We start from the raw sequence: 11,666 nt of genomic DNA on the forward strand, positions 1-11,666 counted from the left end.
TGCCTTTGCCCTGAGTTTTGTTCTTGTTGTTTTTGAACTTGTTGGGCTGGAAGTTCTTCTTCTGTACCATGTGGGCACTAGAACCTCCCTCAGCAACTCGAGCATGTGTATCCTTTGCTCTCGCCTTCTCTTCAACATCAAGAGTATCAATGAGATCCGCAACGGGAAACTCCTGTCTCTTGTGTTTTAAGGAAGTAGCAAAATTGTTCCACAAGGTGGAAGCTTGGCAATGATGCCTCCGGCAACAAATTTGTCCGGCAACACACACTTGAAGTACTCAAGTTCTTTTGCGAGCGACTGTATCTCATGAGCCTGTTGTACAACAGGGCGCTCATCAGTCATCTTGTAGTCATAGAATTGCTCCATGACGTACAACTCGCTGCCGGCGTCCGAGGCAGCAAACTTGGCCTCGAGCGCAGCCCACATGTCCTTGCCGTTGTCAAATGACATATACGAATCCACAGTGGAGTCATCAAGAACACTCAGAAGAGCGCCTTTAAAGAGGGCATCGATCTTCTCAAAAGCTTCCAGCTGTGCTGGATTAAGATCGCCCTCAGGCTTGCCCTTGGTGGTATCATAGCAGCCCATGGTCTGAAACCAGTAGACTGCTCTCGTGCGCCATCTCTTATATTGCGCCCCTTAAAGGCAGGCGGCTTCAGATGCGCAGCAAACCACTCGGAGTAAATTGCCTATAATCAGGTTTTTGAATTGTTGGAAATAAGAGCAGATTACTACGAGATTTAATCTGAATAAACAGAAGATAAATCATGACCACATCAGCAAAGATTAAACTAATCATGCGAACTAGCATAGCAGATGAACATATCACATCTAGGGCACATACTAGAAACATGAATTCTACCACGATCTCGAACAGGAAGGATAGAATCACATACGGTGCAGCGGGTGCAGCACCGCCGGCGTTGACGTTGTCGCCCATGTCGTCGAGGATGAGGTTGCCGAGGTCGGGGAAGAAGTCGTCGTTCGCGAAGTCGTCGCTGCCAGCAGTCGCGCGAGTGTCCTCACCAAAAACCTGATCGCCCCTCTCCCGTACAGGATCACGAGAGGCGGGGTTTCGGAGGCCTGCTGTCCCTTCTCGCGGTGCACGCCGGAAGGAGGGATGGAGAAGACTTGCTTGGCGGCGCAATGATGTGGAACGGTGGTGAGAAACCATACAAAGCGGCGGCGGCTAGGGTAGACGTCTGCCTGACTATATAGTGCGGGCCGGGTAGGTCGTGCGAGTAAACCCCACGTCCGAGTCATCACGATCCAAAAGAATCGGAAATGGTTCAGTAATTAACGCGTCCGTTAATTATTAATTAATGACTCATTAATTTTTCCCGTGCAGCAAAAATATAGACAACGTGCATAGCTCTGTCCTCGGGTCGGCTCAATCCCGCAACCCGCGGCGCGTCGTGACGAGGCGTGGCGTGGCGAGGCGAGCGAGGAGGAGGAGCGCGCGTGTAGGTATCCTCTTCTCATGCTCATACATGTGGTAGAAGAGCTCACCTTATAAAAAGGTGCAACTCTCTCTCAACTTATGAGGTGGGACTAAACTTTAGCCTCACTCACTCCACTCACATGTGTGCATGAATGGGCCAAGAGAATTTCAGAATTTTAGTTGGGCTTTGGGCCAAAGGCCTAGTAGCAAAATTCCAACAATCCCCCACAAAGTACCAGACCAAAGCATTAACACATAGTGAATACATGAACTCCTCAAACTACGATCATTACCGGGAGTGGTCCCGATTATTGTCACTTCGGGGTTGCCGGATCATAACACATAGTAGGTGACTATAGACTTGAAAGATAGGATCAAGAACTCACATATATTCATGAAAACATAATAGGTTCAGATGTGAAATCATGGCACTCGGGCCCTAGTGACAAGCATTAAGCATAGCAAAGTCATAGCAACATCAATCTCAGAACATAGTGGATACTAGTGATCAAACCCTAACAAAACTAACTCGATTACATGATAAGTCTCATCCAACCCATCACTGTCCAGCAAGCCTACGATGGAATTACTCACGCACGGCGGTGAGCATCATGAAATTGGTGATGGAGGATGGTTGATGATGACGACAGTGACGGATTCCCCTCTCCGGAGCTCCGAACGGACTCCAGATCAGCCCTACCGAGAGGTTTTAGGGCTTGGCGGCGGCTCCGTATCATAAAACGCGATGAATCCTTCTCTCTGATTTTTTTCCCCGAACACGAATATATGGAGTTGGAGTTGAGGTCGGTGGAGCAACAGGGGGCCCACGGGGTAGGGGGCGCGCCCAGGGGGGCAGGCGCGCCCCCCACCCTCGTGGACAAGTGGTGGCCCCCCTGGCCTTGATTCTTTCGCCAATATTTTTAATATTTGCCAAAAATAAGTTCCGTGGAGTTTCAGGTCATTCCGAGAACTTTTGTTTCTGCACATAAATAACACCATGGCAATTCTGCTGAAAACAGCGTCAGTCCGGGTTAGTTCCATTCAAATCATGCAAGTTTGAGTCCAAAACAAGGGCAAAAGTGTTTGGAAAAGTAGATACGACAGAGACGTATCAGATAGCTCCTTGAATAAAAAGCATGATTGCAATGATTTTACTATAAATTCTCTTGATGTCAATTGTGCTAATAATATGCAAAACCCTAAGCTTGGGGATGCTAGTTTTGCTATGTCTACTACTTGTTGCAATGATGATGATTGGGGTGATTCTTCTTATGATCTTGAAAATTTATTTAAGCCCCATGTTGAATATGAGATTGATAATAATGTTTGCAATAGTATTGAAAGTGGGTTTGGAATAGTGTCAACTTTAGATCCCACACATTTGGATTTTGATCAATCTTATGAAGTTTTTTATAAAAGTGGGTTTGGAGAGGTCATGACTTTAGCTAATGTTAATCCCACTATTTTGGAAGAGTGTCAACTTTGCATACATGTGGATCATGTTAAGCATATGTTTTGTGATAGCTATATTTTTGAATTTGCTTATGATCCTACATGTAATTATTATGAGAGAGGAAAATATGGTTGTAGATATTTTTATGTTACTAAATTACCTCTCGTCATGTTGAGATTGTTATTGTTTCTTTCCGCTTCCTTGCATATGCTAGTTTTTGCTTGCCTTGATAATTTGTTTGCCTATAAGATGCCTATGCATAGGAAGTATGTTAGACTTAGATGTAATTTTCACATGTTTTATGATGCTCTCTTTGTGTTTCAATTACTATCTTTTATGTGAGCATCATCGAAATCTTAATGCCTAGCTAGGGGCATTAAACGATAGTGCTTGTTGGGAGGCAACCCAATTTTATTTTAGTTTTTTTTTTGCTTTTTGCTTCTGTTTAGGAAGAAATCTTTGATCTAGCCTCTGGTTAGATTTTTTGTGTGTTTTAATTAGTGTTTGTGCCAAGTTAAACCTATAGGATCTTCTTGGATGATAGTTATATGATCTTGCTGAAAATTCCAGAAACTTTCTGTTCACGAAAACAATTGTTAAAAATCACCAGAACATGATAAAATACTGATTCCAATTGCAGTAGATCATTAAACAAATTGTCTAGGTATTCCTATTTTTGGTAGATTTTTCTGAGTTCCATAAGTTTGCGTTAGTTACAGATTACTTCAGACTGTTCTGTTTTTGACAGATTCTGTTTTTCGTGTGTTGTTTGCTTATTTTGATGAATTTATGGCTAATAAAAGAGTTTATAAACCATATAGAAGTTGGAATACAGTATGTTTAACACCAATATAAATAAATAATGAGTTCATTATAGTACCTTGAAGTGGTGTTTTGTTTTCTTTCGCTAATGGAGCTCACGAGATTCTCTGTTAAGTTTTGTGCTGTGAAGTTTTCATGTTTTGGGTAAAAGATTTGATGAATTATGGAACAAGGAGTGGAAAGAGCCTAAGCTTGGGTATGACCATGGCACCCCAAGATAATATAAGGACACCTAAAAGCCAAAGCTTGGGGATGCCTCGGAAGGCATCCCCTCTTTCGTCTTCGTCCATCGGTAACTTTACTTGGAGCTATATTTTTATTCACCACATGATATGTGTTTTGCTTGGAGTGTCTTGTATAATTTGAGTCTTTGCTTTTTAGTTTACCACAATCATCCTTACTGTACACACCTTTTGAGAGAGACACACTTGATTCAGAATTTATTAGAATACTCTATGTGCTTCACTTATATCTTTTGAGCTATATAGTATTTGCTCCAATGCTTCACTTATATCTTTTAGAGCATGGTGGTGGATTTGTTTTATAGAAACTATTGTTCTCTCATGCTTCACTTATATTATTTTGAGAGTCCTACAAAACAGCATGGTAATTTTCTTTAATTATGTTAGGCATTCAAGATTAGTAAAAAATAATATTATGAGTGTGTTGAATACTATGAGAAGTTTGATGCTTGATAATTGTTTTGAGATATGAAAATGGTAATATTAGAGTCATGCTAGTTGAGTAGTTGTGAATTTGAGAAATACTTGTGTTAAAGTTTGTGATTCCCGTAACATGCACGTATGGTGAACCGTTATGTGATGAAGTCGGAGCATGATTTATTTATTGATTGTCTTCCTTATGAGTGGCAGTCAGGGACGAGCGATGGTCTTTTCCTACCAATCTATCCCCCTAGGAGCATGCTCGTAATACTTTGCTTTGATAACTAGTAGATTTTTGTAGCAAGTATATGAGTTCTTTATGACTAATGTTGAGTCCAAGGATGTACGCACTCTCATCCTTCCACAATTGCTAGCCTCTCTATACTGCATACTTTTCGCCGGTATCATACACCCACCATCTACCTTCCTCAAAACAGCCACCATACCTACCTATCATGGCATTTCCATAGCCATTCCGAGATATATTGCCATGCAACTTACCAGTGTTCCGTTTACTATGACACGCTTCGTCATTGTCATATTGCTTTGCATGATCATGTAGTTGACATCGTATTTGTGGCAAAGCCACCTTTCATAATTCTTTCATACATGTCACTCTGGATTCATTGCATATCCCGGTATACCGCCGGAGGCATCCACATAGTCATATTTTGTTCTAAGTTTTGAGTTGTAATTCTTGAGTTGTAAAGTAAATAAAAGTGTGATGATCATCATTATTAGAGCATTGTCCCAAGTGAGGAAAGGATGATGGAGACTATGATTCCCCCGTAAGTCGGGATGAGACTCCGGACTAAATAAAAAAAGAGAAGAAAGGCCATAAAAAAAGAGAAAAGGCCAAAGAAAAAAATGAGAGAAAAAGAGAGAAGAGACAATGCTATTATCCTTTTACCACACTCGTGCTTCAAAGTAGCACCATGATCTTCATGATAGAGAGTCTCCTATGATATCACTTCCATATACTAGTGGGAAATTTTCATTATAGAACTTGGCTTGTATATTCCAATGATGAGCTTCCTCAAAATGCCCTAGGTCTTCGTGAGCAAGCGAGTTGGATGCACACCCACTTAGTTTCTTTTGTTGAGCTTTCATATACTTATAGCTCTAGTGCATCCGTCGCATGGCAATCCCTACTCACTCACATTGATATCTATTAATGGGAATCTCCATATAGCCCATTGATACGCCTAGTTGATGTGAGACTATCTTCTCCTCTTTTGTCTTCTCCTCAACCACCATTCTATTCCACATATAGTACTATGTCCATGGCTCACGCTCATGTATTGCGTGAAGATTGAAAAGTATGAGAACACCAAAAGTATGAAACAATTGCTTGTCTTGTCATCGGGGTTGTGCATGATTAAATACTTTATGTGATGAAGATAGAGCATAGCCAGACTATATGATTTTGTAGGGATAACTTTCTTTGGCCATGTTATTTTGAGAAGACATAATTGCTTAGTTAGTATGCTTGAAGTATTATTATTCTTATGTCAATATTAAACTTTTGTCTTGAATCTTTTGGATCTGAACATTCATACCACAGTTAAGAGAATTACATTGAAAATTATGCCAAGTAGCATTCCACATCAAAAGTTCTGTTTTTATGATTTACCTACTCGAGGACGAGCAGGAATTAAGCTTGGGGATGCTTGATACGTCTCCAACGTATCTATAATTTTTGATTGTTCCATGCTATATTATATTATGTTTTGGATGTTTAATGGGCTTTATTATACACTTTTATATTATTTTTGGGACTAACCTATTAACCGGAGGCCCAACCCAAATTGTTGTTTTTTGCCTATTTCAGTGTTCCGTAGAAAAAGAATATCAAACAGAGTCCAAACGGAAAGAAACCTTCGGGAACGTGATTTTCGGAACAAACATGATCCAGAGGACTTGGGGTCCACGTAAAGAAATCAACGAGGAGAGCACGAGGCAGGGGGGCGCGCCTCCCCCCCAGGCGGACCCTCCACCCTCGTGGGGCCCACGTTGCTCCACCGACGTACTTCTTCCTCCTATATATACCTACGTACCCCCAAACCATCAGAGGCATCCACGAAAACCTAATTCCACCACCGCGACCTTCTGTACCCATGAGATCCCATCTTGGGGCCTTTTCCGGCGTCCTGCTGGAGGGGGCATTGATCACGGAGGGCTTCTACATCAACACCATAGCCTCTCCGCTGATGTGTGAGTAGTTTACCTCAGACCTTCGGGCCCATAGTTATTAGCTAGATGGCTTCTTCTCTCTCTTTGGATCTCAATACAAAGTTCTCCTTGATTCTCTTGGAGATCTATTCGATGTAATCTTCTTTTGCGGTGTGTTTGTTGAGACCGATGAATTGTGGGTTTATGATCAAGTTTATCTATGAACAATATTTGAATCTTCTCTGAATTCTTTTATGTATGATTGGTTATCTTTACATGTCTCTTCGAATTATCAGTTTGGTTTGGCCTACTAGATTGATCTTTCTTGCAATGGGAGAAGTGCTTAGCTTTGGGTTCAATCTTGCGGTGTCCTTTCTGAGTGACAGCAGGGGCAGCAAGGCACGTATTGTATTGTTGCCATCGAGGATAATAAGATGGGGTTTATATCATATTGCATGATTATATGCCTCTACATCATGTCATCTTACTTAAAGCATTACTCTGTTCTTATGAACTTAATACTCTAGATGCGTGTTGTATAGCGGTCGATGTGTGGAGTAATAGTAGTAGATGCAGAATCGTTTCGGTCTACTTGTCACGGACGTGATGCCTATATACATGATCATACCTAGATATTCTCATAACTATGCTCAATTCTATCAATTGCTCGATAGTAATTTGTTCACCCACCGTAATACTTATGCTCTTGAGAGAAGCCACTAGTGTAACCTATGGCCCCTGGTTCTATTCTCTATCATATTAATCTTTCAACACTTAGTTATTTTTATTGCCTTTTATTTTACTTTGCATCTTTATCATAAAAATACCAAAAATATTATCTTATCATATCTATCATATCTCACTCTCGTAAGTAACCGTGAAGGGATTGACAACCCCTTTATTGCGTTGGTTGCGAGGTTCTTATTTGTTTGTGTAGGTGCGCGGGACTTGAGCGTGGTCTCCTACTGGATTGATACCTTGGTTCTCAAAAACTGAGGGAAATACTTACGCTACTTTACTGCATCACCCTTTCCTCTTCAAGGGAAAACCAACACAATGCTCAAGAGGTAGCAGTGCATTTTTTTTAACATTAAATCAGAAAAAAATATACATGGGCCGGCATACTTCGCAGTAGCTTCAGGCACCCGTTTGTGAAATGACCTATAACGGATGCCTGCAGTGCTAAATAGGAAGCGCCTGCATTCTGCTCGGTAGCTGTTAGTTTTTCTTTGGTTTCAACCAGTTTTTCTTTGATTTCTTCTAGTATTTGTTCGTTTCATTTTTCTTTGTTTTTTCATGATTTTTTTGGGTTTTCGGTGTTTCTTCACCATTTTTATTTGATTTCCAATGGTTTTAGTCTTTTTAGTTCTTTCTTGTTTCTTCTTTTTAATGCATGTCTAATTTCTTTCAATACAAAATGTACATTATCAGTGTACACTGATAACCCACAAGTATAGAGGATCGCAACAGTTTTCGAGGGTAGAGTATTCAACCCAAATTTATTGATTCGACACAAGGGGAACCAAAGAATATTCTCAAGTATTAGCAATTGAGTTGTCAATTCAACCACACCTGGATAACTTAATATCTGCAGCAAACTATTTAGTAGCAAAGTAGTATGGAAGTAGCAGTAACGGTGGCAAAAGTAACAGTAGCAGTATTGTAGTAATTGTAACAGTGGCAACGGAAAAGTAACTAAGCAAATATCAATATGTGAAAAGCTCGTACGCACTGGATCAGTGATGGATAATTATGTCGGATGCGATTCCTCATGCAACAATTATAACATAGGGTGACACAGAACTAGCTCCAGTTCATCAATGTAACGTAGGCATGTATTCCGAATATAGTCATACGTGCTTATGGAAATGAACTTACATCTTTTGTCTTACCCTCCCGTGGCAGCGGGGTCCTTTTGGAAACTAAGGGATATTAAGGCCTCCTTTTAATAGAGTACCGGACAAAAGCATTAACACTTATGAATACATGAACTCCTCAAACTACGGTCATCACCGGGAGTGGTCCCAATTATTGTCACTTCAGGGTTACTGCATCATAACACATAGTAGGTGACTATTGACTTGCAAGATAGGATCAAGAACTCACATACATTCATGAAAACATAATAGGTTCAGATCTGAAATCATGGCACTCAGGCCCTAGTGACAAGCATTAAGCATAGCAAAGTCATGATAAATCTCATCCAACCCATCACACCGTCCAGCAAGCCTACGATGGAATTACTCACGCACGGCGGTGAGCATCATGAAATTGGTGATGGAGGAAGGTTGATGATGACGACGGCGACGGATTCCCCTCTCCGGAGCCCCGAACGGACTCCACATTAGCCCTCCCGAGAGAGTTTAGGGCTTGGCGGCGGCTCCGTATCGTAAAACGCGATGAATCCTTCTCTCTGATTTTTTCTCCCCGAACGTGAATATATAGAGTTAGAGTTGAGGTCGGTCGAGCCTCAGGGGGCCCACGAGACAGGGGGCGCGCCCAGGGTGGTAGGCGCGCCCCCACCCTCGTGGATAGGGTGTGGGCCCCCTGGTCTTGATTCTTTCGCTAGTATTTTTTATAAGTTCCAAAAATATTCTCCGTGAAGTTTCAGGTGATTCCGAGAACTTTTATTTCTACACAAAAATAACACCATGGCAATTCTGCGAAAATAGCATCAGTCCGGGTTAGTTCCATTCAAATCATGCAAGTTAGAGTCCAAAACAAGGGCAAAAGTGTTTGGAAAAGTAGATACGTTGGAGACGTATCAACTCCCCAAGCTTAAACCTTTGCTTGTCCTTTAAGCAATTCAGTTGACAAACTGAAAGTGATAAAGAAAAACTTTTACAAACTCTGTTTGCTCTTGTTGTTGCAAATATGTAAATCGAGCATTCAAGTTTTCAGCAAAGATTATGAACTAACCATATTCACAATAACACTTAGGTCTCATGTTTACTCATATCAATGGCATAATCGACTAGCGAGCAATAATAATAAATCTCGGATGACAACACTTTCTCAAAACAATCATAATATGATATAACAAGATGGTATCTCGCTAGCCCTTTCCGAGACCGCAAAACATAAATGCAGAGCACCTCTAAAGATCAAGGACTGACTAGACATTGTAATTCATGGTAAAAGAGATCCAGTCATAGTCATACTCAATATAAATTAATAGTAATGGATGCAAATGACAGTGGTGCTCTCCAACTGGTGCTTTTTAATAAGAGGATGATGACTCAACATAAAAGTAAATAGATAGGCCCTTCGTAGAGGGAAGCCGGGATTTGTAGAGGCGCCAGAGCTCGGTTTTTGAAACAGAGATAAATAATATTTTGAGTGGCATACTTTCATTGTCAACATAACAATCGAGAGATCTCGATATCTTCCATGCTACACACATTATAGGCGGTTCCCAAGCAGAATGGTAAAGCTTATACTCCCCCACCACCAACAAGCATCAATCCATGGCTTGCCCGAAACAACGGGTGCCTCCAACTAACAACAGTCCTGGGGGAGTTGTGTTTGTTATTATTTTGATTTGGTTTGAGCATGGGACTGGGCATCCCGGTGACCAGCCATTTTCCCGTGAGTGAGGAGCAGAATCCACTCCTCTTGAGAATAACCCTCCTAGCATGGAAGATACAGACAACCCTAGTTGATACATGAGCTATTTGAGCATACAAAACAGAATTTCATTTGAAGGTTTAGAGTTTGGCACATACAAATTTACTTGGAACGGCAGGCAGATACCGCATATAGGAAGGTATGATGGACTCATATGGAATAACTTTGGGGTTTATGGAAGTGGATGCACAAGCAGTATTCCCGCTTAGTACAAGTGAAGGGTAAAAAAAGACTGGGAAGCGACCAACTAGAGAGCGATAACAGTCAGGAACATGCATTAAAATTAATCAACACTGAGTGCAAGCATGAGTAGGATATAATTCACCATGAACATAAATATCGTGGAGGCTATGTTGATTTTTTTCAACTACATGTGTGAACATGTGCCAAGTCAAGCCACTCGAATCGTTCAAAGGAGGATACCACCCTATCATACCACATCACAACCATTTTAATAGCATGTTGACACGCAAGGTAAACCATTATAAACTCCTAGATAATTAAGCATGGCATGAGCAACTATAATCTCTAATTGTCATTGCAAACATGTTTCATTCATAATAGGCTGAATCAGGAACGATGAACTAATCATATTTACATAAACAAGATAGGTCGAGTTCATACCAGCTTCTCTCATCTCAATCAGTCCATCATATATCGCCATTATTGCCTTTCACTCGCACGACCGAACGGTGTGGATAATAATAATAGTGCACGTGCATTGGACTAAGCTGGAATCTGCAAGCATTTTAATACAAGGGAGAAGACAAGGTAATATGAGCTCTTGGTTAAATTAACAATAATTTATATAAGAGCCACTTCAACATTTTCATCATGGTCTTCTCCTCTCGACCCCCAAAGAAAAGAAAAGAAATAAAACTATTTACACGGGAAAGCTCCCAACAAGCAAAAGAAGAACAAGAAATCTTTTTGGGTTTTCTTTTAATTACTACTACTACAGGCATGGAAAGTAAACTAGCTAAAAGCTACAACTATTTTTTTGTTTTTTCTTAAGGTTTTTCAAGCACACAAGAAGAAAGCGAGAAAAGGGAAATAAACTAGCATGGATAGTACCATGAAAAATTATGAGCACCGACAACTAGAATGAGTGTGTGAACATGAATGTAATGTTGGTGAGAAATACGTACTCCCCCAAGCTTAGGCTTTTAGCCTAAGTTGGTCTATGCCCATGGATCAAAGCTGCTCTCTCCGGGTACTGAGGAGATTCCTCGGTGTAGTTCATAGTCCGGCTCACGTATCGTGAGCCTTGGTGCTTGCTTCCTTGAAGAACCACCTTGGTACATTTTCCTAAACATATTTCTTCCTCTGAAAAATTTCTGAAATTTTTAGTAACTCAAAATAAACGTGAACCAAACTCAACAAAATTGATAGCAACTACTCCCACAAGTGCCTAGAGACTATATCATGCATTAGAACTACTTGGGACCAAATAAATTTGACATGCAAGCTCAAGAACAGGGTCACCTAA

The sequence above is a fragment of the Triticum urartu genome, chromosome 6 (assembly GCF_003073215.2).
Source record: "Triticum urartu cultivar G1812 chromosome 6, Tu2.1, whole genome shotgun sequence".
In the NCBI taxonomy this organism is placed as follows: domain Eukaryota; kingdom Viridiplantae; phylum Streptophyta; class Magnoliopsida; order Poales; family Poaceae; genus Triticum; species Triticum urartu.